General features: G+C 41.4%; 1 long non-coding RNA gene across 1 annotated transcript in view; it reads left to right on the forward strand.

Moving 5' to 3' along the window:
- LOC144685511 (uncharacterized) overlaps positions 1-26932 on the forward strand; it is a 31168-nt gene extending 4236 nt beyond the window's left edge. Inside the window, exon 2 of the long non-coding RNA XR_013577740.1 lies at positions 23892-26932. This is a non-coding gene — a long non-coding RNA (uncharacterized LOC144685511). The remainder of the gene's footprint in view (positions 1-23891) is intronic.
- Positions 26933-27238: the final 306 nt, after the last annotated feature.

Raw genomic sequence — 27238 nt, forward strand, 5'->3', positions numbered from 1 at the left:
TTCAGTTAAAAGATAATTCTCTTCTAGCAGCAACAGTACATTTCCCTTTTAAGAGGTGCGGGCTGCCTTTAAGTAGCACTAGCCATCTCTCATAATGGGCCTCTTTTTATTCTTTCAGGGGATGTGAGTGCCATTGGCATGGCCACCAAATGTTCCACTGGGAAATCTATGGAAAGCTTGCACAAAAGTTAAGGATCATGGGGGAATCCATTCCTAACTTGACCCATGACTTTGCAAAGAACTTGGAGTCCATCCTTCCTATCATGGGATGGCTGGTAATCTTTATCCACACTGCTGTGGAACCCACCATGATGGACCATCTGATGATCAATCTAAGAGCTTCCATTACAGCACAAATTGCCATTGTGACTCTGGGTACCACGGTTAAAAGTGGCTTTGAGGGCATCAGAGTGGCCCAGCAATCTATTACACAACAGATGGCTAGGACTGCTGCCCCATGAGAGTGACATTGGTCCTATAGAAGAGAAATCTGCTGTCCTCCTTCAGAATGATAGCAGTCCTGGCAATTCACCTGTGCACTTGCTGTTGCTTGTTAGTCAGTCAGTGGCCCAGGCTGATTCAACCCAAGCCAAGGTAATAAAATCTGCAGCTGGGCCCTCTAGGTCAGAGCTGCTTGAGGTTGTCTTCGTGTATTCTCCCAAATCAAAGCTCCAGCCACTGGCAAAAAACCTCAAGAAAGTGATCAGCCCTGTGGGGTTAAGAGAGGGCATTAGCTGGAATGTTAAGCTCCAAAATGGCAAGTTGGTATCAAATCAGCAGTGCATGCTGAATGGCATGTATCTTCTTCAATATGTCATTATTTAGCTGATATAGTTAACACTGCTGATATAATTACCACTGCCTTGTGTATCCAGTGTGGCTCCTCTGCATCTTTAACTTGACACAATAGTGGACAAAATCATATTTCGAGCCAAAGGTCAAACTCCTGTGATTGTTCTCCTCGACTTCAACTGCTTAAATCAATTGAAGTTAATCACCTTCCTATTCTCCAGTTGCAGGACCTGTTCGATAATCAGTTTATCGCTTCTACAGTCCTTATGCTATAAGGTTGTGCAGTCGAAGGTCACTCATTAACCATTTGCAGAGCCAGTTCACTCTGCGCCTTCACATTATTGTCAATTTTCCCATCGTGCTTAGCAGCCTTTTCGATCTGTCATCTTTTACCACCCTTGGCAAACTCTGCACACAAAATTCCCAAGTTCCCAGTTTACATTTGTAACAAGCACATTTTGCATCTTGATAAAACAGTTAATCTACATGCTGAGGTTCAGTAAAACTCTCACAAGCAAATAGCTGAAAAAACATTGCATAAAATAAGTTCCCCCTGTTACTACCAGGATGGGAGGAATGCGCGAATTATCAAGCCCCACTACTCAGCAGGCTGAACCATTAATTTAAATGTTTAATTTTCTCACCGGAATGGACAATTGTTTACTTATACCACTGGTACCATTTTGTAAAAGGAAACTTCAATCTTGAGAGATATGATTCTAACATGCCTCCGCCCTTAAAAGATGAAACATCATTTCCAAATGTGTTTCATCACAAAGTATACAGAAAGAGACATGTATAATCTGTAAATAGAATTCAAACATGTACTCACTAAACCATTTGCTCCTTGTACAGAATCTGTTCAGTTTTCTGACCTTCTTGCTTTCCAGACAATTATATTTACATTTTTGATAATGTATCGGCAATTATATTAACTTTTCCAACAATATGAACAATCTTCAAGTTTTAAGGTTGTATTAGCAAGCTCCATCGGAACAGTCTGTCATTCTGAGTCTTAAATTTTTCCACAAAGGCCAAAGAGCTATGGTCAATGTATACTAATGTTTCTTTACAGCTATGTTGGATATATACCTCAAAATGCTTAAGAGCCAGTAACAATCCCAGGACTTCCTTTTCTATCATAGAATATCTCTTTTTATGCTGATTTAATTTTTTAGAAAAGTACCCCACTGGCTTCTCTAAGCCCGATTCATCATCTTACAATAAGACTGCACCCACCCCCAAGTCACTGGCATTGATTGCCAGCTTGCAGGGTTTAGTGAAATTAGGGGCTGCTAATACTGGTTCATTAGTTAGAATTGCCTTCAGCTTCTCAGAAGCTATCTGGCACTCTCTTGACCATACTACCTTTGCTTTCTTTTGCAATAAATCCTTTAGTGAAGCCACTATTGTGCTGAAGTTTGGCACAAATTTGTGATAGAAACTGCACATCTGTAAAAATCTCATGATTTACCATTTAGTTTTAGGGATAGGGAATTCCATCAAAGCCTGTGCCTTCACTGTTCTCGGCAAGACTTGCCCCTGCCCTGCGATATGCCCTAAATAAGTGACTTTCGCTGTCGTGAACTCACTTTTTGCAAGGTTTATTATTAGATCTGCTGACTGTAATTGTTTAAGTAAGACTTCATTTTGTTTTAAATGGTCTTTCCATGTATTACTATAAACAAATACATCATCCATGTAAACAACACTGCCAAGAAGATATAATAATGCCCATAATGTTATTGGAAATTATTTTAAAATAGAGTTCTAGTAGTGTCTGTGTTTATGTCTGTGTCACTCTGTGTGTGTCTTAATTGGATTAAAGCCAGCTGGTCTAGAGGCTTTGATGTATAGAAGAGAAGTAGGTTTGAAATATTAATTAGTTAAGTTAGCAAGGGAAGTTACAAGTTGAAGTGCAAAGGGGGCAATTTGCATTTTTTAATAAACCATTCAAAAGAATGGGTGAAATATTATACCTAGCCAGAAGAAGCCAACCAATGTGTTTACTTTTTCCAAAGCTTACTAATAAAACTGGTGTTAATTGAGGTCCTAGTACGGATCCTTGTGGCACTCCACTAGTTACATCTTTCCAACCTGAATAAGACCCATTAATCCCGACTCGCTGTCTTCTGTATGTTAACCAATCCTTAATCCATGCTAATACATAACCCCCAATACCGTGAGCTCTTATCTTGCGCAATAACCTTTTATGTGGCACCTTATCAAATGCCTTCTGGAAATCCAAATACACTACACCTACCAGTTCCCCTTTATCAACTCTGCTTGTTATATCCTCAAAGAACTCTAGCAAATTTGTCAAACATTATTTCCCTTTCACAAAACCATGTTGACTCTGTTTGATTGCATTAAGCTTTTCTAAATGTCCTGCTATTTCTTCCTTAATAATGGACTCTAGCATTTTCCCAACTACAGATGTTAGGCTGACTGGCCTATAGTTTCCTGCTTTTTGTCTCCATCCCATCTTGAACAGGGGCGTCACATTAGCGATTTTTCAATCGCCAGGACCCTCCCAGAATCCAGTGAGTTCTGGAATATTTCGACCAATGCCTCCATTATATCTGCAGCTACTTACTTTAAAACACTCGGATGCAGGTCATCAGGTCCTGGTGGCTTGTCTGCCTTTAGTCCCATTAGTTTCTCAAATACTTTGCCCCTCGTGATAGAGGCTGTTACAAGATCACAGAATCACAGAACCATACAGTGCACAAGAGGCCCTTCGGCCCATCGAGTCTGCACCGACATGTGAGAAACACCTGACCTACATACCTAAATCCCATTTACCAGCACTTGGCCCATAGCCTTGAACGTTATGACGTGCCAAGTGCTCATCCAGGTACATTTTAAAGGATGTGAGGCAACCCACCTCCACCACCCTCCCAGGCAGCGCATTCCAAACCATCACCACCCTCTGGGTAAAAACGTTTTTCCTCACATCCCCCCTAAACCTCCTGCCCCTCACCTTGAACTTATGTCCCCTTGTGACTGACCCTTCAACTAAGGGAAACAGCTGCTCCCTATCCACCCTGTCCATGCCCCTCATAATCTTGTACACCTAAAGATCTTTCCTCCCATTAGCTCCTTGCTTATCTGATATCTTTGGAATGTTTATAGTGTCATCCACTGTGAAGACCGATGTAAAATATTGGTTTAAATTATCTGCCATTTCCCTGTTCCCCATTATCAATTCTCCTCCAAGGGTCCCACGCTCACTTTAGCTACCCTTTCTTTTTATATACCCGTAGAAGCTCGTGTTGTTTGTTTTTATATCTCTTGCCAATTTACTTTCATAATCAAGTTTCTTCCTCTTTATTAGCTTTTTAGTCATCCGCTGGTTCCTAAAAGATTCCCAATCCTCTGGCCTACCATTATTTTTTGTCGCTTTGTATGCCTTAGTTTTTGATTGGATACTCTCCTTGACCACCTTTGTTAACCACGGGTGGTTCATTCTTCTCATCGAGTCCTTTTTGACCAGGATAAATTTTTGCTGAACATTACTCATCCACTGACCTTCCCCTTAGTCTATTTTCCCAGCCCGCTTTAGACAATTCTTCCTTCATACTTCTGTAATCGCCCTTATTTAAGTGGAGGACACTGGTTTGAGATCCGAGTTGCTCGCCCTCAAATTGAATTTGAAATTCTACCATGTTCTGATTGCTACCCTCTTGAGGATCCTTAACTATGAGATCTCTTATTAATCCTACCTCATTACACATCACTAGATCTAAAATAGCCTATGTCCGGGTAGGTTCTACAACGTATTGCCCCCTGATGCACTCTACAAATTCGTCTTTCATGTAACATGGATTTGTCCGGTCAATATGCAGATTAAAATCACCCATGACAATTGTAGCGCCCTTCTTACACACTTACATTGTTTCCCGATTTGTACTTTGTGCTACAGCAAGGCAACTCTTCAGGGGCCTATAGACGATTCCCACCCGTGACTTCTTCCCCTTGCTATTCCTTATTTCCACCCAAACTGACTCCACATCACACTCTATTACACATATATCATCACTCACCATTGCACTGATACCTTCCTTTATTAACAAAGCTACTCAACCTTCTTTTCTTTTTTGCCTATTTTTCTGGAACATCGAATACCCTTGAATATTGAGTTCCCAGCCTTGGTTACTCTGCAACCAGGTCTCTGTAATAGCTATCAAGTCATATTCATTTATTTTTATTTGTGCTGTCAACTTATCTATCATGTTACAAATGCTGCGTGCATTCAAATAAAGAGCCTTAAGCTTTGACTTTTTACCATAATTACTCATTCTGGTCCTAATTTCTGCTGCACTCTTCTGCTTATATTTTCTGCCCCTTCCTGTCACACTTTGATTATCATTCGCCTCTTCACTGCTCCGCACCTCTGTTCCCTTGATTATTTTTGTTTTTCTAAACTTCCATTCAATTGAACCCTCCCCCCACTAGTTTAAAGTCCTATCTACAACCCTAGTTATACAATTTGCCAGGGCACTGGTCCCAGCATGGTTTAAATGAAGCCCGTTCCAACGGAACAGCTCTCTCCTTCCCCAGTACTGCTGCCAGTGCCCCATGAATCGGAACCCATTTCTCCCACACCAATCTTTCAGCTATGCATTTACCTTTCTAATTTTATTTACCCTGTGCAAATCCGGAGGTTATTACCTTTGTGGTTCCGCTTTTTAATTTAGTCCCGAGCTGCTTGTAATCCCTCAGCAGAACCTCTTTCCTAGTCCTACCTATGTCATTGATACCTACGTGGACCGCGACAACTGGTTCCTTCCCCGCCCACTCCAAGTTCCTCTCCAGCCCAGTAGAGATGTCCTTAACCTTGGCACCAGGTAGGCAACACAGCCTTATGCATTCTCTGTCTTTGCTGCAGAGAACAGTATCTATTCCCCTAACTATGCTATCCCCTATTACTACTACATTTCTCTTTTCTGCCCCCACTTTAATGGTGCTCTGTACCACGGTGCTGTGGTCAGTTCACTCATCCTCCCTGCAGTCTGTGCCCACGTCCGCACCACGAGCAAGAACCTCGTACCTATTGGACAAGGGCACTGGCTGAGGCTCCTCCAAAGCTAAATTCTGGATCCCCATACCTGCCTCACTTGCAGTCACACTGTCCTGTCCCTGACCACAGACCAAATTTGATGCAATTAATCTAAGGAGTGTGGCTGCCTCCTTAACCACAGTGTCCAGGTAACTCTCCCGCTCCCTGATTTTCGCAATGTCTGCAGCCCAGACTCCAGCTCATCAACTCTGAGCCGAAGTTACTCGAGCAGCCAAAATTTGCTGCAGATGTGGTCACCGTGGATCGCACTGGCATCTACCAGTTCCCACATGCTGCAGCTGCAACACATCGCCTGCCCAGCCACCTCTATTCTATTTAATTAATTAATTTGGACGTTAAATATTTTAAAAGTGAATTTCTTAACTGTACTCTTCAGCTGTAACAACATCTCCTGATTTAAACCTCTTGGTCAATCAAAAGAGACACAGAAGAGATACTCATCAATCACCTATCTGTTTTACTGTGAGGCCACACACTGGCTCTGAAAGGTAAAAACTGATTGAAGGGGCTCTCGGCCACCGGTTTTTATCTCCAAACCACCTATGCCCTTCTCAGCTCTCCTTTTGCTGTTTTAAACTGTAAAACTCCCGGCTCTACTCTCGTTGTTTTAAACTGTAAAATTCCCTCAGTCACCAATCTCCAATGAAGCTCTCTACTGCAGCCAAACACAGCACTTGCATTTGTAACATCTCCCCCGCAAAAATTAGAAGAAAACATGACTGTAGTAGTAATTTTTCTATGACACTATCAAAATACGATATTGTAAACACTTTAACAGCTGACTAACTCCATACAGTTGTGGTAATATTTTGTACCCTTCAGTCTTATTTCACCATTAAACATTTTGTCTTGGCAACCATATAAGGTTTAACCCATAACCAACATCCCACAATGTGACAATTCGGATTTAAAGTCCAGCTTTAATGAGTTCTTAGAGTCCCAACTTGCTAATACAAAATGAGAGTATCTTTTACTACGGATTGCTTCAATTTCTTTCAATCTGCGCAAAATATCCCCCTTTTTCATTTTGCAGAGGCTGTACAACATTTCCAACCTCTCTGTTAAAAGATTACCCTGTGGTTTTGCATCCTGTATGTTGCTTTTTTAAATCTGTATTGGATTGCACGCAGTCTGGACCCTGGGATAGTATTTGTGAATGCTTGTAAATCATCTGGCTTTTGGATAGTGGCAGCTGTGAAGGGTAATCCAAGGAGAAACCCCGTCATAGCAGTTATTACCCTCTGGATTCAGCTAATCCCTTTGTTTCTCTTTAAAATCAGACAATACATTATCAATAGGGTTTTCACTTTTTAAAATAAACTCTGAACCACTCTGTTCAGGTTTTAGCAACTGATATCCATTTTCTTCCAGGTCTGCATGTTTTTTTATGTCCATGTCTGCGACGAAAGTCTCAACTAGTCACACATTGGAATTGTCCTCATCCTGTTTAAATTCAGGATCATTTTTGCCTTTTAAGTTTGTTTTGATGATTTACTCTTCCAAAAAATGCAGGTTTAACACTGCCTTCTTTCATGCAAGCAATTTATTGTTCTGTCAAGTGAAATCATCTTTAGCTGCTTTAAGAACATTGTTAAGGATATGTCAACGCTCATCTAAAAAAAATTCATACCTTTTTTTGGTCAGTTTACAAATTCTTTTAATTTCTCTTTGCATTTCATGCCTCCATTCAGTTTGAGTTTTATCCAATTCTTTTCTATCCAGAGCAATCACTTTATCATTCTGAGATTTTAATTTACTTTCAAGAAGACGGACTCTTACTTGCAGCTCTATGATGTGTGTATATGGTGTCAGCAGAGTATGCAGCTGTGTGACGCTTTTTCAAAGCACTTCTTTCCTTCATTTTATCATTAGCTTTGAATGCTGTTGTTATCTACTTTGTCACACCGTGCTCAGGTTCTGCCTACAAGTTTAATTCAGGCAGCTTTAATTCATCTCCAACTGCCATTAACTCTTTGCTTCCAGCCTGATGGTCCAATGTCCTTTTAACGATAGCAGTTTGAGCTTTTGACTCTTATCATATCTTTAGTTGAAACATTCATTTTCACAGCAGGGCTAAAGGTACCAATTGATTGTTTTAAGTCACTCAATTTTTTCCCGTACAACTTCAGATTTAACAGTGTCAATGGATTATTCCAGAACCACTGGAGACGGCAATACTTTATTCCCAACCAAGCTTTTTCCTCATAAAAGATCTACACTGTCAATTGACAAATTAAGCACAATCCCCACAATTACTCATGACAGAACCTGAAATTAAACCACATTTTAAATTGACTCTATACAAAGTAAACAATTCACATCAATACCCTCCATTAGGACATTTTTATTTTGTGAATTTTCTGATGGGGAAGTCCCTTCACCTACCAATCTTTGACTGGGCTGATCCAGTATTTCTGAGGATAACAATTTGCTTTTCTGCTTCAGCAAACCAGAATAAGGACACTTCACCTTTAAACAGAAACTTCCACAATTTCATGCAACCTGTCCCACTCTCGTGATGAATACAGGAGAACCTACAGGTTTGATATAAGCTTTACTCTTTGGGACAGTAATTTCAGGAGGAACACTGTGCAATCTTACAAATGCTACAGTATTGCTTTTTCATTTCTAACAGCCTTTAAATAACCTTTCTTATGATGAAAATAACATGTTGTTATTCTTGAATCTAGATTATCTCTCTTACTACTCTAAGGAAGGTTTGTTTCCTCCCCCAGGCCATTCTCCTCACTTTGATCCAATCTCTTATCTCTCCAGTTTCTGTCTAAGTTCACAAATAATGGCCTGTAATCAACATGCTTCTGAGGCAACTCATAATTGTCTGCTATTATTATTTATTTTTATTATTATATATATAATATATTAATATTACTATTACCGCAGCTTCTTTTATCTTATAAACTTTATGGTCTTCCAGGTGGGACCTTATTCCCAAAGGGACACTATTTTTAAATTCTTCCATTAGCAAAACCTCTCAAAGGATTTTGAAGTCTTGTTCAACCTTCATAAACATAAACCATCTATCAAATATCATTTCTTCTTCCTCTAGCAAATTCCACGAAAGTCAGACTCTGTTCCTTCCTTAAATTTCTAAATTTCTAGCTGTGAGCCTCCAGCACTAACTCATAGGCATTGAGAACAGTAGTTTTCACTGTATCATGATCTTTTGGCCGGTGCAGTTTCGTAGTCATTTTTCAAATGACACAAAGTACGTTTCAACTCCTTTCTCACTGAATTTAGGCACTAAGTGAATATTCCTCACCAAGTCAAAACTAGGGAGTTAAGCATGAGTCATCCTTCAGTTTCTTGGCCATCCCCTGTTCACATAATCGAAGCCTTTCTCTGTCAGGTTCAAATTTTCTTGCTCTTCCTTCCATCTCTTTGGAGTTGTAATTCAAGGTTCCAAATTCCTCCTTTTTTCTCATTTAATTGAAGCCTAGCCAAATGAACTTGAGTGCTATTGAGATCACCATTTTCCTCCTCAAGGTTCAAGTGCTGAGCCAATACTTCAACAACCTCTGCCTTTTTAACCACTACTTTCAAGTTGACTTCGACTTTCTCTGCCACTGCTTTCAAATTAACCTTTGCTAACTGTTATGAGGCACCGACAGACAGGTATCTCTTTCCGGAATTTTCTGAGCATTTAATATAGTCATTTTGACCTTTCATTGAATACAGCAAAATGTGAAATCTTGTTCGTTTAACCTCTGGAAAAATCCAGTGTACCCATTTTACAGGCTCTGGATTTGAATCCCACAAGAGCCTCCAACTTATTACAATCCCAGTAGAGACCAATAACTTTTAAGAAGAATTATGAATTTCCCAGTGACCGATGGGAAGAATCATAAGACAAGATTGCATGTTTTAAGACTGTAACAAACTAAAATCAACATAGACTAAACATTACTGAATAGGCGATTAATATATCAAACTGCAAAAAAGGTGCTTCCCCATTAACTAATTATCACAACGGAAAATATTTTTCATTTGTAGGTTATGCCATGCTCTCAGCAGATATGTAGCCTCATAGATTAGGGGGAGAATCGTCCCATATTTGTCCGAAGTCCAGTAGTGGGCAGAAAAAAAGGATGCTTTACCCGCTGGCCACAATGGCGGGTTTTCACGCCATATCATCCCATTCCCGCCTCATTAATTATGTAGCCACAGGAAACATGTTGTCTCGCTGGCAGGTGGCCTCCGATTTTCCTGCCACACCATTAGCTTGCTGCATCCTCACCATATTTAAACAGCAGCCACGCACACAATTCTCAATGCTTGCAGCCAAGGACTGCTCCAGTGAAGACATGGCCCCAAAAACCAAGAAGAGTGCAGTCCCCCCGATTCAGTGGCCTAGGATGTGTTCTGGATGCTGTGGAGGGCCACTGCGATGTCCTCTACCCCCGCTCTGGCTGCAGGAGGCCCATCTGTCTAACCACTCCAGCTTGGGAGGTGGTGGCAGAGGTCATCAGTGCCAAAGCTGCACACAAGATATTGGCCATCAAGTGCATAAAACGGATGAATGATCTCATCCGTGCCTTCAGGGCAAGACAACCACCTTATCACTCTAAACTCACACACTCAAGGCCATCACACATTCACTGGCATCCAAGTCACTGCTGGTTCAAGGGACATCACTGCTCACTCTCTCTCACACACCCTCACATCTCCATCTGGCCTCATCTCCTTTGGAAACTTCCTCCTCACCATTTTGAGGCCACTTGCACAGATCAACATGTTCCCCCACACACAGCATGGGATACTGCCCTTTCCCATTACAGCCATCGCCCTGCAGCCTCTTCCCTTGCCTGAGTCCAATTTTCCCCCTTCCCCAAGCAAACCCTAGCCCTGCAGCCATTGAAAAGCTACCCCCACCTTACAGCTGGTCTGGTAGGTAGAGACCTGCCCGTGAGCCCTCTTAAAAGTGACGTGGTGTTGTCTGCGATGCTTGGTGCTGATGACTGCGAGTACTGCCCGAAGCATGGTAGACAAACAAACCTCGAAATTCCACGCGAAATGCAGGTCGCTAAGTTCACGTCACTTATATACAGTTGTGAAACACGTGGGCGTGCAATCAGGACAATACAGTATGGGGGGATGATTCCGGTGGGTAGAGCTTAGAATGAGATGCTAAAGTATTGAAATTAGGTTCCCAACGTGAGGCAGTGTGATACACAGCCTGCCATTGATGGGTGGAGTGGACGATTGCAAATGTCACAAAACTATAATAATGTTTCATAATATTATTGTGGTTTATTGTAAAGGAGGTTAAAGGGTGTGAGTATAGATGGCTCTGACTGTGTGGCTTAATTAAACTAGAGTTAGATAGGCTGCAAGCTTGCAATTATCTAAATAAGTTAGGGGTAACAGGCATTTGAAATGTTAATGAGTAAACACAGATGAGGTCTTGGCTTGTAGGGTGTGAAAGAAATTTTCATTTTTAGATAAGTGAAGGAGTTGTTTGGGTTTCAAAGGGATGGTAAGATGTTTACAACTCGCAAGATAAATAGAGTCATAGGGCAGAATTTTCCGTTTGTCGAGCGGGCGGGCCTGACCCAATTGCGGGCGAGCGCGGAGCCGATCACTGTCAACGATCGGGGCTGCACCGCCATTTTATGTGGGTGGGCTATTTAAGGCCCGCCCAGCATGACATCCACCAGGAAGCACTATGCGCTCCCTGTATGGGCTGGGGGGAATCCCTAAAATCGAGGGCGCTCTTTTGCGCATGTGCACAAAAGTGCGCACTCATCTCCCTGAAGCTAAGTGTAGCCTCAGGGAGATCGCCTCGACTTTTAAAAATGTTAAAAATAGAGAAAAGGAAAATCCCTTTCATGTCCCCTCATGTGACAATGTCATATGAGTTGGGACACGTTCATAATTTACATAAAAACTTTATTACAATTTTTAAAACCCTACATGAAACCTCAACTGCCGCTGGAAGAGGTTTCATGTTTTTGCTAGTTGCTGCCGGGGCTCCTGGCCAACCTGCCAACCTTAAGGTTGGATGGGCAGGTCCTTTAATTGTTTAATTGATCCTGTCAATGGCCTCAATTGGCCATTGACAGGTCGGCAGGCCGCAGCTGATTTTTCTGTGCCCCCGCCTTCCTGAAAATTCACATGGGGCGGGGTGACATCATCCCGCGTCATTTTACAAGTTGGCGAGCGGGCCTGGCCCCCCGCTCGCCGACGGTAAAATTCTGCCCATAGAATCATAGAGGTCTACAGCACAGAAAAAGGCCCTTCGGCCCATCGAATCTGCACTGGTCAAACAAGTACCTAACTATTCTAATCCCATTTTCCACCACTAGGCCCATAGCCTTGTATGCCATGGCATCACAAGTGCACATCCAAATATTTCTTCAATGTTATGAAGGTTTCTGCCTCTACCACCCTTTCAGGCAGTGAGTTCCAAATTCCCACCACCCTCTGGGTGAAAAAATTCTTCCTCTCATCCCCTTTAAACCTTCTGCCCCTTACCTTAAATCTATGCCCCCTGGTTATAGATCTCTCCACCAAGGAGAAAAGTTCCTTCCTTTCTACCCTATCTATGCCCCTCATAATTTTATACACCTCAATCATGTCCCCCCTCAATCTCCTCTGCTCCAGGGAAAATAACCCCAGTCTTTCCAATCTCTCCTCATAACTAAAACTCTCCAGCCCAGGCAACATCCTGATAAATCTCCTCTGCTCTCTCTCTAGTGCAATCACATCCTTCCTATAATGCGGATTCCAGAACTGCATGCAATACTCTAGCTGTGGCCTAACCAGCATTTTATACACTTCCAGCATAGCCTCCCTGCCCTTATATTCTATGCCTCGGCTAATAAAGGCAAGTATCCCATATGCCTTCTTAACCACCTTATCTATCTGTCCCGCTATCTTAAGGGACCGGTGGACATGAACACCAAGGTCCCTCTGATCCTCAGTACTTCCCAGGGTCCTACCATTCATCATGTATTCCCGTGCCTTGTTTGTCCTGCCCAAGTGCATCACCTCACACTTATCCGAATTAAATTCCATTTCCCACAGATCAGCCCACCTGACCAACCCGTCTATATCCTACTGTAATCTAAGGTTATCCTCCTCACTATTTACCATCCCACCAATTTTCATGTCATCCGCGAACTGACTGATCAACCCTCCTACATTCAAGCCTAAATTGTTTATATATACCACAAACAGCAAGTGACCCAATACCGATCCCTGTGGAACCCCTGGACACAATAGGGCAAAGTATGTTTATTTTCCCCAAAAGGTACTGACCATATTGGCAACATGAAAGATTTTTATATTATCGGAAAAGTACATTTCCAAAGACATGTCGAACAATGGAATTTACAGATTAAAGAGAGAAAAACATATATCAAGAAGGAAGGTGATGTTGTGGGGCCATATAAGAACTAAAAGGAGTGTGTAAAATGGCCTTGGGTAAGCCTCCAGCCATGGTTGCAAAAGTTTGCTGTGTCTAGTAACTAAAGTTGGAGAAAAGCTTTTGGAATTCCACTGTTGAGTGGGTGCTGTGGTAAACCTGCTGGCTTGCTATTTAAATTTAAAATCTATTTTGGCCTGACACCTTGAAAGGGGTGTGTAGTTGGGAGTCAGTTTAATTAGGAAATTTGGGATTTGTTATAATATTAAGTAATTGTAATCTTATGTATGTGCTTGAAATCATTTCTTTGGAGAAAGGGATGTAGAGGTGTTCCTTATCTCATTTGAGAAGATAGCTAAGCGGATGAAATGGCCACAAGAAATCTGGACATTGCTTTTACAGTCTATGATGGTAGGTAGCATTCATGAGGTTTATGCTTCACTGTCAGAATAAGTATTGGAGGATTATGATGCAGTAAAAAAGGCTATTTTGAGTGCATATGAGTTGGTTCCTGAGCATACAGGCAGAAATTTAGGAATATAAGGAAACAGCCTGGTCAAACTTATATTGATTTTGAGAGAGTAAAAGAAAGTAATTTCGACTGGTGGATATGGGCATTAAAGGTAGAGATAGTTTATGCAGCTCTTAGAGAAGTAATTCTTTTGGAAGAATTTAATGATTCAATTCCTTTGGTAATGAGAACTCGTGGAAGAACAGAGAGTTAAAATTGCTCGGCAAGCAGCAGAGATAGCTAATGATTATGAGTTAGTTCATAGATCTAAACCTTTTTTACGTCACCCTTTTAAACCCGAGAAGGATAGAAAGTGGGAAGGTGAAAGGAAGGTAGGTAGTCAGGGAAGGGAAGGAGTAGTTAGAAATTCTCAGGAAGTTTTTTCTCAGAATGAAAAGGAAGGTGCCGAGGGTAGGAGTGACACTCGAAAACTGAGGTGTTTTCATTGTAATAAGGTGGAGCACACAAGGTCAGTATGTTGGAGGTTACAGGGAAAACTCATTGCAGTAACTGGATTGCAGGGAAGTTCTGTAAATAAGAGTACTGCTTGGTTCAGAGATCCTGGCACAGAAAAAATCCAATGGTTTGTGTACAGGTGAAGTAGGAAGAATCAGCAATAGGTAGATCAACGGGAATCTGTTCACAATGTATCCAAGAGAGCTCTGAAGGGCAGCTTACAGAAATGTTTAAAGATTTTGTATGTGAAGGGAAGGTCCTTCCATGTGTACACTTTGGAGAAGGTAAAGATATTAAAAGTTTACGAGACACAGGGGCTAGTCAATCCTAGGGATAGTGATACTTGTTGTTCAGAGTGAGTACTGCAGGAAAAGGTATTCATAAAGGGAATTCATGGAGAAACAAAAAGTATTCAATTGTGTGAGTTAAATTTGAAAAGTAGCTTGAAAACAGGTGAGGTGATTGTTGGAGTAGTGGAAAAATTGCCCATTGCAGGGGTTCAATTTATTTTAGGTAATAATATAGCTGGGTCACAGATGATGGTGATGCCTACTGCAGTCAAGCAGCATGTGGCAGTGCATTCATCAGAGGTATTACAGAAAGAACATTCTGGGTTGTTTGAGATTGTGAAATAACAAGATCACAAACTCACAGGTTAAAACAGGAAGAAGAGGAATTTAAAAGGCAGGGAAAAGATGCTGATATTCAATTAGCTGATATTATCTTTAATAAGATTGTTCATGGAGAGAAAATGGAGGAGAATGAAGTTGAAGTGTTTAGCTCAAGAAAGTTGGTAGAGGTACAGCAGAAGGATCTACAAATAAAGCAGTTATATCAGACAGCTTCCTCAGAAACAGACGCAGAATGTATTCCAGAATGTTATTACCTTAAAGGTAATGTGTTAATGAGGAAGTGGAGGCTATCTAATGTTTCAGCTGATAAAAAATGGATGCCAATGCGTCAGATAGTTATACCATCTGGGTACAGAAATGAGATATTGAGAGTAGCTAATGAAATTCCAATTGGGGGACATTTAGGAAATAAGAAGACTCAGGCAAAAATACAAAAACATTTCTATCGGCCTGAATTGCATAGAGATGTAGTCAAATTCTGTAGAACATGACACACATGTCAGTTGACAGGAAAACCTCAAGCTGTGATTAAACCAGCACCTTTAATTCCAATTTGTGCATTTGAGGAACCTTTTACTAGGGTCTTGATTGATTATATAGGGGCCCTTCCTAAGACTAAAAATGGAAATCAGTACTTGCTGACAATAATGGATGTGTCCACAAGGTTTCTGGAAGTGATACCTTTGCAAAATATTACAACAAGAGAATTGTGGAAGAGTTGACTAAATTCTTTACCAGATATGGTTTACCAAAAGAAATACAATCGGATCAAGTTCTAATTTCATGTCACAGCTGTTTAAGGTAGTCATGAACAGCTTGGGGATAAAACAATTTAAGTCAACAGCTTATCATCCTGAATCACAAGCTGCTTTGGAAAGATGGCATCAAACTTTGAAAACTATGATGAGGGCTTATAGTCAAGACTATCCATTGGATTGGGATGCGGGAGTGCCATTCTTGTTATTTGCTATTAGGGATGGTCCTAATGAATCAACAGGATTTGGTCTTTTTGAGGTAAGGGGACCACTGAAGTTGATTCAGAAGCAATTAGTATGTCAGAATTCAGAAACTACTCTCCTGGATTATGAGACAAACTTCAGAGAAAGATTGAACAGAGCATGTGAGTTAACTAAGGAACATTTAAAGATATCACAGAAGGTTAAGGCAGATAAGGGGGCTAAAGCTTGTAGTTTTGTTGCTGGGGAGAAAGTCTTAGTTTTACTACATGTATTGAGTGAACCATTAAAGGCAAAACAAAAACAGAATTACCTGGAAAAACTCAGCAGGTCTGGCAGCATCGGTGGAGAAGAAATCAGTTAACGTTTCGAGTCTTCATGACCCTTCGGCAGAACTGAGTGTAGTTAGGAGAAAGGTGAAATATAAGCTGGTCTAAGGTGGGGGGGGGGGGCGGGGGGAGAGAGAAGTTGAGGGTGTGGTGATTGTGGAGATAAGCAGTGATAGGAGCAGATAATCAAAAGATGTCACAGACAAAAGGATCAAAGAGGTGTTGAAGGTGGTGATATTGTCTAAGAAAAGTGCTAATTAAGAATGGAAGACAGGATACTCAAGGTAGAGCTCTAGTGGGGGTGGGGTGGAAAGACTAACAAATTTTTAGTTTTAGATTTAAAAATAATGGAAATAGGTGGGAAAAGTAGAATCTATATAAATTATTGAAAAAAAAAGGAGGGGGGAGAAACGGGGTGGGGATGGGGGGAGGGGGAGTTTAAGATCTAAAGTTGTTGAATTCAATATTCAGCCCGGAAGGCTGTAAAGTGCCTAGTCGGAAGATGAGGTGCTGTTCCTCCAGTTTGCGTTGGGCTTCACTGGAACAATGCAGCAAGCCAAGGACAGACATGTGGGCAAGAGAACAGGGTGGAGTGTTAAAATGACAAGCGACAGGGAGGTTTGGGTCTTTCTTGCGGACAGACCGCAGGTGTTCTGCAAAGCGGTCGCCCAGTTTGCGTTTGGTCTCTCCAATGTAGAGGAGACCGCATTGGGAGCAACAAATGCAGTAGACTAAGTTAGGGGAAATGCAAGTGAAATGCGGCTGTCCGAGGTTGGGCGACTATCAGGTTGGAAGCTGTGGGAGGAAGATCTCCAGAGGAGATGAGGTCAGTGACAGTCCTGGAAACAATGGCTTGATGTTCTGTGGTGGGGTCATGGTCCGGGGAGAGGTAGGAGGAAGTGTCTGCGAGTTGACGCTCAGCCTCTGCGAGGTAGAGGTCAATGCGCCAGACAACAACAGTACCACCCTTGTCAGCGGTTTGATGACAATGTTGGGGTTGGACCTGAGAGAACGGAGTGCAGTGAGTTCAGAGAGAGACAGATTAGAATGGGTGAGAGGAGCAGAGAAATTGAGACGGCTAATGTCACGCCGACAGTTCTCAATGAAATGATCAAGAGAAGGTAAGAATCCAGAGGGAGGGGTCCAGGTGGAGGGAGAATATTGGAGGTGGGTAAAAGGATCCATTGAACGGGGAGAGGACTCCTGCCCAAAGAAGTGAGCATGGAGACGAAGACGGCGGAAGAAGAGTTCAGCATCATGCCGAGCCCAAAATTCATTGAGATGAGGGTGTAAGGGTATGAAACTAAGTCCTTTGCTGAGCACTGAACGTTCAGCATCGGAGAGGGGAAGGTCAGGGGGTATAGTGAATATGCGGCTGGGGCTGGGATTGGAAGATGGGGTGGGGACGGAGGGACAAGCAGGGGTGGAGGGCCCCAGATGGGTGTTGGTGTTGATGAGTTGTTGGAGCTTGCGTTCCTTAGCACTTGAGAGAAAGAGAAAAAGTTTCTTGTTGAGGCGACAGATGAGGCGAAGAATAAAATGAAACTGGGGGCACGCGCAGCTTTGAAAAAGGGTGCGGCGGTGCTGCTGGAGGGAGAGGTCGAGTGTGTTCATATGGCGGCGCATGGCACTGAGTGTGGATCTCAGAATGCGACGGGAACAGCAGTCCGAGAAACGTTTTATGTCCCGGAGATACCTGTAATCCTGGGTGGGTTCGAAACAAGAGGGATGGAATTTCAGTTGAAATCCACATGGGGTGAGTCGGAGACGGAGACAGTCACTGAGAAAGGAGATATCGCTGTGAAAGCGGGTTTTAGTAAACACCTTGTCAAATACCAGGAGAGAAATGGAAAGCAATGAAGGTGATCAGGGCAGAAGAGACAGGCGGAAATCCTGTCGGAGAACAGAACCATACTTCTTCAGAGAGGGCATTTCTTGAAGCGAGGTGGCAGTCAATTAAACACAGAGATAAGGTTTAGTGGGCCTTGGAAAATTGAAAAGAAATTGAATGAAGTAAATTATTAAATAAATACTCCAGATAGAAGAAAGAAGCAGAGGGTGTGTCATGTACATATGCTTGAAAAGTACTTTGACAGGGAAGATGACCATAAGTAGGTGTTAGTGGTGGCAGATAAAGGGAAAGAGGTAGAAATGAAGGACTCTGAAATTGATTTTCTTCCAATCAAATTGGATAATGAGGAGGTGCTTGAAAATTTAAATGTAATATTGAATTACATTGCAGACAAGTGTTAAAGTGATTTGGAGAAGCTATTGCAGCCACACAAAGCTATTTGTGGGAATAAGCTAGGGAGGACAAATTTAGCTACACATGATATAAATGTCAGCTTCAATAAGGCAATATTCTTATAGATCAAGTCCAGCAAAGTTAGCACAAGTACAGAAAGAAATCAAATTCATGCTTCAAAATGACATCATTGAGTCTAACTGTAGTAACTGAAGTTCACCTATTGTGATGGTACCGAAGCCAAATGGAACACAAAGGCTGTATGTGGACTATCGAAAAGTAAATGCAGTGACAAAAGTGGATTCATATCCTATTCCACAGTTGGAAGATTATATTGAGAAAGTGGGACAATCAAAGTTTGTCACAAAGATTGACTTGCTTAGAAGATATTGGCAAGTACTGTTATCGGAGAGAGCAAAGGAGAAATCGGCTTTTGTGACACTAGAGGGACCATGTCAGTTTAAAGTTATGCCATTTGGCATGAAAAATGCACCAGCATTTTTTCAAAGACTGGCAAACAAAGTAATAGCAGGACTGTGCAATTGTGCTGTTTACATTGATGACTTGATAGTTTTCAATCAAATGTGGGAGGAGCATTTACAACAGTGAAAGAACTGTTTGATCAACTGTAAGTAGCTAATTTGTTGGTGACCTTGGCTAGGAGTGAGGTTGCAAAAATGCAAGTTACATATATAGGCCATACCATTGGACATGGTAAGGTGGCTCCAAGAGATGTGAAAGTAAAAGCCATCATGAATTACCGCATGCCTGCAACAAAATGAGAAGTTTTGAGATTTCTGGGCATGAGTGGATTTTACCGGAAGTTTGTAGCAAATTTTAGCGGTGTTGTTGCTCCATTGACTGAATGGTTAATAAAGAACAAGAAGTTTCAATGGACACAGGGCTGTGCATAATGCATTTGGCAGTTTAAAAACTATATTGACTACGACACCAGTTTTGGCAGGACCTAATTATGCCAAGCAGGTTAAGTTGACAGTTGATGACCACATTGGCAACATGAGAGATTTTTATATTATGGGAAAAGTACATTTCGAAAGACATAGAACAATGGAATTAACAGATTAAAGAGAGAGAAACATATATCAAGGAGAAAGGAAAACATAAAAACATAGAAAATAGGAGCTGGACTAGGTCATTCGGCCCTTCGAGCCTGCTCCGCCATTCATTATGATCATGGCTGATCATCCAACTCAATAGCCTGCTCACGCTTTCTCCCCATATCCTTTGATCCCTTTCGCCCCAAGAGCTATATCCTTCTTGAAAACATATAAGGTTTTGGTCTCAACTACTTTCCGTGGGAGCCAATTCCACAGGCTCACCACTCTGGGTGAAGAAATTTCTCCTCATCTCAGTCCTAAATGGTCTAACCCGTATCCTCAGACTGTGACCCCTGGTTCTGGACTCCCCCACCATTGGGAACATCCTTCCTGCATCTACCCTGTCTAGTCCTGTTAGAATTTTATGGGTTTCTATGAAATCCTCCCTCATTCTTCTGAACTCTAGCGAATATAATCCTAATTGACTCAATCTCTCCTCATATGTCAGTCCCGCCATCCCAGGAATCAGTCTGGTAAACCTTCGCTGCACTCCCTTTAATTACAGCAAGACATCCCTGCTCCTGCACTCGAATCCTCTGGCTATGAAGGCCAGCACACCATTTGCCTTCTTTACTGCCTGCTGCACCTGCTTCAGCAACTGGTTTATGAGGACACCCAGGTCTCAGTGCACATTCCCCTCTTTCAATTTATAGCCATTCAGATAATAATCTGCCTTCCTATTTTTGCTACAAAAGTTGAAACATCACATTTATCCACATTATACTGCATCTGCCATGCATTTGCCCACTCACTCAGCTTGTCCAAATCACACTGAAGCATCTCTGCATCCTCCTCACAGCTCATCCTCCTGCCCAGCTTTGTGTCATCTGCAAATTTGGAGATATTACATTTAGTTCCCTCATCTAACTCATTAATATATATTGTGAATAACTGGGGTCCCAGCACCGATCCCTGCGGTACCCCACTAGTCACTGCCTGCCATTCAGAAAAAGACCCGTTTATTCCTACTCTTTGTTTCCTGTCTGCCAACCAGTTTTCTATCCATCTCAATACACTACTCCCAATCCCATGCGCTTTAATTTTACACGCTAATCTCTTACGTGGGACTTAGTCGAAAGCCTTCTGAAAGTACAAATAAACCACATCCACTGGCTCCCCCCATCAACTCTGCTAGTTACATCCTCGAAAAATTCCAGTAGATTTAACAAGCATGATTTCCCTTTCGTAAATCCATGCTGACTCTGTCCAATTCTGCCACTGTTTTCCGAGTGCTCAGCTATTAAGTCTTTTATAATGGACTCAAGAATTTTCCACACTACCAACATCAGGCTGACCGGTTTATAATTCCCTGTTTTCTCTCTACCTCCCTTTTTAAATAGAGTGGTTACGTTAGCTACCCTTCAATCTATAGGAACTGTTCCAGAGTCTATAGAATCTCGGAAGATGATCACCAATATGTCCACTATTTCTAGGGCCACTTCCTTAAGTACTCTGGGATATAGATCATCAAGCCCTGGGGATTTATCGGCCTTCAATCCCATCAATTTCTCCAACACCATTTCCCTACTAATACTGATTTCTTTGAGTTCCTCCCTCTCACTAAACCCTGTGTTCCCCAACATTTCTGGTATGTTATTTGTGTCCTCTTTGTGAAGACAGAACCAAAGTATGTATTAAGTTGGTCAGCCATTTCTTTGTTCCCCATTATAAATTCCCCTGTTTCTGACTGTAAGGGACCTACATTTGTCTTCACTAATCTTTTTCTCTTCACATACCTATAGAAACTTTAACAGTCAGTTTTTATGTTCCCTGCAAGCTTACTCTTGTACTCTATTTTCCCCTTCTTAAGCAATCCCTTGGTCCTCCTTTGCTGAATTCTAAGTGCTTCTAATCCTCAGGTCTGTTGTTTTTTCTGGCCAATTTGTTTGCCTTTTCCTTGGATCTACCACTATCTCTAATTTCCCTTGTAAGCCATGGTTTGGCCACCTTTCCTGTTTTACTTTAGCGCCAGAGAGGTATAAACAACTGTTTTAGCTCACTCATCCACTCTTTGAATGTGTGCCATTGCCTATCCACCATCATCCCTTTAAGTAATGTTTCCCAATCCATCATAGCCAACTCGCACCTCATACCATCGTAGTTTCCTTTATTAAGATTCAGGACTCTAGTTTCAGAATCAACTACATCACTCTCCATCTTCATGAAGAATTCTATCATATTATGGTCACTCATCCCCAACGGGCCTCACACGACTAGATTGCCAATTGCCTTTTTCATTACACAATACCCAGTCGAGGATGGCCTGTTCTCTCGTTGGTTCCTCAACATATTGGTCCTGAAAAACCATCCCGTATACACTCCAGAAATTCCTCCTCTATGGTATTGTTACTAGTTTGATTTGCCCAATCTATATGCAGATTAAAGTCACCCATAATTACAGATGTTCCTTTATTGCATGAGTCTCTAATTTCTTGTTTAATGCCATTCCCAACATCACCGCTACAGTTTGGGGTGTCTATATACAACCTCCACTAATGTTTTTTGGCCCTTAATGTTCCTCAGCTCTACCTATACAGATTTCACATCATCGGAGCTAATATCTTTCCTCACTATTGCGTTAATTTCCTCTTTAACCAGCAATGCAACTCCACCGCCTTTTCCTTTTTGTCTGTCAAGGAAGGTGATCTTGTGGGGTTAGGTAAGAATTAAAAGGAGTGTGTAAAACAGCCTTGGGGAAGCCTCCAACCATGTTTGCAAAAGTTTGCTGTTTCCAGTAACTAAAGTTGGAGAAAAGCTGTATTCCACAGCTGAGTGGGTGCTGTGGTAAACTCGCTGGCTTGCTATTTAAATTTAAAATCTATTTTGGACTTTTGCCTTAAAGGGGGTGTATAGTTGGAAGTTAGTTTAATTAGAACTTTTGGGATTTGTTATAATAAGTACCTGTAATCTGGCTGAGGATTGTTGCGAATGCTTCAGCCTTATCTTTTGCACTGCTGCGCTGGGCTCATCCATCATTGAGGATGGGGATAGTTGTGGAGGCTCTTCCTCCAGTGTGTTGTTTAATTGTCCACCACCATTCATGACTGGATGTGGCAGGACTGCAGAGCTTAGATCTGATCTGTTGGCGGTGGGATCGCTTAGCTCTTATATATCACTTGTTGCTTATACTGTTTGGCACGCAAGTAGTCCTGTGTTATAGCTTCACCAGGTTGGCACCACATTTTTAGGTATGCCTGGTGCTGCTCCTAGCATGCCCTCCTGCACTCTTCATTGAACCAGGGTTGATCCCCTGGCTTGATGGTAATGGTAGAGTGAGGGATATGCCAGGCCATGAGGTTACAGATTGTGTTTGAATACAATTCTGCTGCTGCTGATGGCCCACAGCACTTCATGGATGCACAGTCTTGAGCTGCTAGATCTGTTTGAAATCTATCCTATTTAGCATGGTGGTAGTGCCACACAACACGATGGAGGGTATCCTCAATGTGGACTATGTCTCCAAAATGACTGTGCGGTGGTCCTTCCCACCAATACTGTCATAAACAGATGCATCTGCGGCAGGCAGGTTGGTAAGGATGAGGTCAAGTATGTTTTTCCCTCTTGTATGAAGTACGAAGCTGAGAACTGGACACAATACTCCAGCTGAGGCGAAACCAGTGTTTTATGCAAAGTTAATATAACCTCCTTGCTTTTGGACTCCATGCACCTATTAATTAAACCTAGGATATTGTATGCTTTATTAACCATGCTCTCAACCTGTCCTGCCACCTTCAATAGCTTATGCACATATATACCCAGGTCCATCTGCTCCTGCACCCACTTTGGAATTATATCCTTTATTTTATATTGCCTGCCAGTGCTCTTCCTACCAAAATGAACCTCTTCATACTTCTCTACAATGAATTTCATCTGCCACTTGTCCACCCATTCCACCATTGTCTACATCCTTTTGAAGTTCTACACTATCCCCTTCACTCTCCACAATATTTCCAAGCTTTTTGTCACCTGCAGATTTTGAAATTGTGCCCTGTACGCCAAGTACATACATTTAATACATATCAGGAAGAGCAAGAGTCCTACTGACTTCTGAGGATCCACTTCCTCCAATCTTAAAAGCATCCATTAACCAATACTCTTTGTTTACTGTCAGTCTGCCAGTTTTGTATCCATATTGCTACTGTCCCTTTTATTCCATGAGCTATAATTTTGCTCACAGGTCTGTTGAGCAGCTCTGTATCAAATGCCTTTTGGAAGTCCGTGTGCACCAGATCAAATTGCCCTCGTCAACTTCCTTGCTGCCCCTACAAAAAACTCCAGAAAGTTAGTTAAACATGATTTGCCCTAACAAACCCATGCTGGCTTGCCTTAATTAACCCACATTTGCCCAAGTGACTATTAATTTTGTCCCAAATCGTTGTTTCTAGAAGCTTCCCCACCACCAAGGACTGGCCTGTTGCTGGGCTTATCTTTACACCCTTTGGGGTCATGGGGTGAAAAGCATCTGCAACAGGAAAGAAAACATTGCATTCTGACCAATTCCACAACAGCAGCTGTTTAGGACCCTCTCGGTCACTGAGTCTGAGAGTCTCTTTCAAAAATAAACACTTACAAACTGTCTTATAAAGCGTCACATTCATAACAAAGGCCCTAAAACAATATCATCAACACTGTCATGGAAGGTTCTTGCAAATCAAGTAGGAGAACAAAAGGGCAAAGATGAGCATTCTCAAGATGCAGATATGTCAAGTATAGAGACCATGATATTCCCATATCAGCTGGGATGGACCAGACATAACGTCAGAATGCCTGACTGAACACTGCCATTACAGGTGTTCTACTCAGAGCTACGCCAGGAAGCCTGTTCACACGCAGGTCAAAAGAAATATTTCAAAGACAATCTCAAAGCCTCCATTAAGCCCTATTAACAACACATGGGAAGCAGATGCCCAATCAATGATGATTCCAAAATGGCTCCATCCATCATCAAAAATTGTGTCAAGCCTTCCAATCAACAAGGGCAACTGCAGAGAGAGAACAGCAATTGAGCCATAAAAAGGGAATTCAGCTCATCGGGCCAACAATCTGCCACCACCTCCACCAGCTGATAACTGATGTCTTCACTGTGGGTGAGCCTGGAAGGCTAAGATAAAGCTGAGATAAGGCATCTGTGAACCCACCACCAACACGGACATCTCACTTAAACCAAGCTATTCACAAGGAAGAATTATCCTCAAAACAATTGCCAGGTCGATGATCTCCAGAACTGTCTGAGCTTGGATTAACTATCAGGTCAAATGCTAAGATTGTTAGTTTTCTCCAATAGCAATGAAATAATTTGTTATAGAATGGTGAAGATTACTTTGCCAATTTGAATTCTCAACAATCCTGATTTCAGTAGTGCTAAACGAGGGAGAATACAAAAATAAAAATATTGAGCCCAAAATACACAGTACCCCAAATGTGGTCTAATCAAAATGTTATGTGAATTTCAACATTACCCTCTCTGTTTTGCATTCTATTCCTCTAGGAATGAACCCCAGGACATTATTTTGGACTCCTCATGACCTTTTCAATTTATGTTGTTACTTTTAGTGATTTAGAAATCTGTATTCCCAGATCTATTTGCACCTCTATCTCATTTCTCATGGAATACTACAGCACAGAGAGAGGCCATTTGGTCCATTGTGCCTGTGCTGGTTCTTTGAAAGAGCTATCCAATTAGTCCCACTTTTTGCTCTTTCCATATAGCCCTACAAATATTTCCTTTTATTATAGAATCTTTACAGCACAGAAGAAGTCCATTTGGCCCATTGTGTCAGTGCTGGTTCTCCTATGGAGCAAGTCATGTACTGCTACTTCCCCATCCTCTCCTCACATCCATGCATATTCCTCCTCAGATATTTAGAAAATGTTGAAAAATTTAAGGCAGAGAAGAAGGCCGCTCTGCCCATTGTGTTGAAATACAAGCCACCCAGCCTCATCCCATTTATAGTGTATATTCAATACCCTCTTGAAAGCTACTTTTGAATCCGCTTACATCGTTCCTTCAGATAGTGTATTGTTATGAGCTGGAATGCACTATGTTAAAAAACACCTTATCCTGAACCCCTCCTCCCGTTCTTAAGTTTCTTAACTTCCGAGGAATATGTCATTTCCTTACTTCTCCTGTCAAAGTGAATTGCTGTACATTTTGCTATATTGAATTTAATTTGCCATTTATCTTCTTACACTACAAACCCACCTATGTCTTCCCATATTTTGGTGTAGTTCTCCACTTTATTAGCTATACATTCCCCAACCCCACTGCTCCCCCCCGCCACCCCATCCACTTCATTAGACATCATCTGCAAATTTCATCACCATAACTCCAATTTCTGAGTCCAAGTTATTCATGATATATGGTGAATAACAATGGTTCCACCCCAGAACTCCCACTTTCTGACAGACTGAGGAACCTTCCTTAATTTCTACTCTCAGTTTTCTGCTTTTTATGTGCTGTATCATTCTACGATCTATTTATTTAATCTCCCTTCATCCATCTATCAATCTTTCATTCTATTCTGTTTTCTGGGCCCTGACTGCACCGCCCTTTGTCTCAAATCACTTATGTGGCATCTTATCAAAGTCATCCGAAAGTTCACGTACACCGCATTCACATGTATGTTCACATGGGTGTGCATTCACGTGTAAATCATATTCACTATATTCGAAGAATTCAATAAACTTGGTTAAAAATGGCCCCCGTGTGAGAAATCCATTCTGACTATTTTTATTATTTTCTCTCTCTTTAGGTGTTCAGTTATCTAATCTTTTAGCAAAGATCTTGTTTTTCCTTCTCCTGTGTTAAGCTAACTGGTCTATATTAACTAAATATCCCACTTGACTTTACTATTGACATTTTCTTCTTCAATAAAAACTAAGACAAAGTAACTATTCGGTATTTTCTTCTCAATTTATCTTCTCAAGCCCTATCCCTTTCTCAATTTTTTGTTATTGCTTATATGCCTACGGAATATTTTACATTTATATATATATTTATTTCCTCTTTGCTCTTTTAATTGTCTTTTGTGTCTTTTTCTGAAGTTCACCTCTTTTGTTTCCATAAAGGTTTCAATACTTGTGCAGTTTATACAGTACCTCAATAGTGAATCAGAGTCAAAGTTGTGATGGGAAATCTCTGGTAGAAATTACTTACACAGTTGTATAATTATTGAATGTCAGCTTTGGCTCAATTGGTAAGCTCATTGCCTTGAAATCAGAACCAAACTAAGTGAAAGGAGAAACTAAAAGTGCTAAAAATTTCAAATAAAAATAGAAAATGACAGAAGTATGCTGTTAGGCAGTTGGCATCTGAAAGAAAAAATGACAATGTACCTTTTGTTAGAACCTTGTCAATATTAATATGGCACTATATTTGTGATATGATGTTCATATTTTGAATAAAGAAAAGCAGTTGGGAAAAGTTCATTCCAAGATGATAAATCATGTTTAAAAATAAGTTTTAATGATTTACTAGTTAATATGTCTGTATGTTTGATATCCATTTATGTTCTCCAACAAAGGCTTTTCCTGATCATACAGTTCCACAGAAGGGCCAGCTGAAATTAGTAAGCTGTCATTTTGTTTCATATGCTACGTATTTCCAATATTTTTTGGTTTTATTTTTAACTTAGCTTGTTTCATAAGCCAGGTTGCAATTTGTGGTTAGATATTCAAATACATATTAAGTCTCTGTGGAGCACATATCTAAACTGCTGTTTGCTTTGTACTA

The sequence above is a fragment of the Cetorhinus maximus genome, chromosome 1, assembly GCF_964194155.1.
Source record: "Cetorhinus maximus chromosome 1, sCetMax3.hap1.1, whole genome shotgun sequence".
Taxonomy (NCBI): Eukaryota; Metazoa; Chordata; class Chondrichthyes; order Lamniformes; family Cetorhinidae; genus Cetorhinus; species Cetorhinus maximus.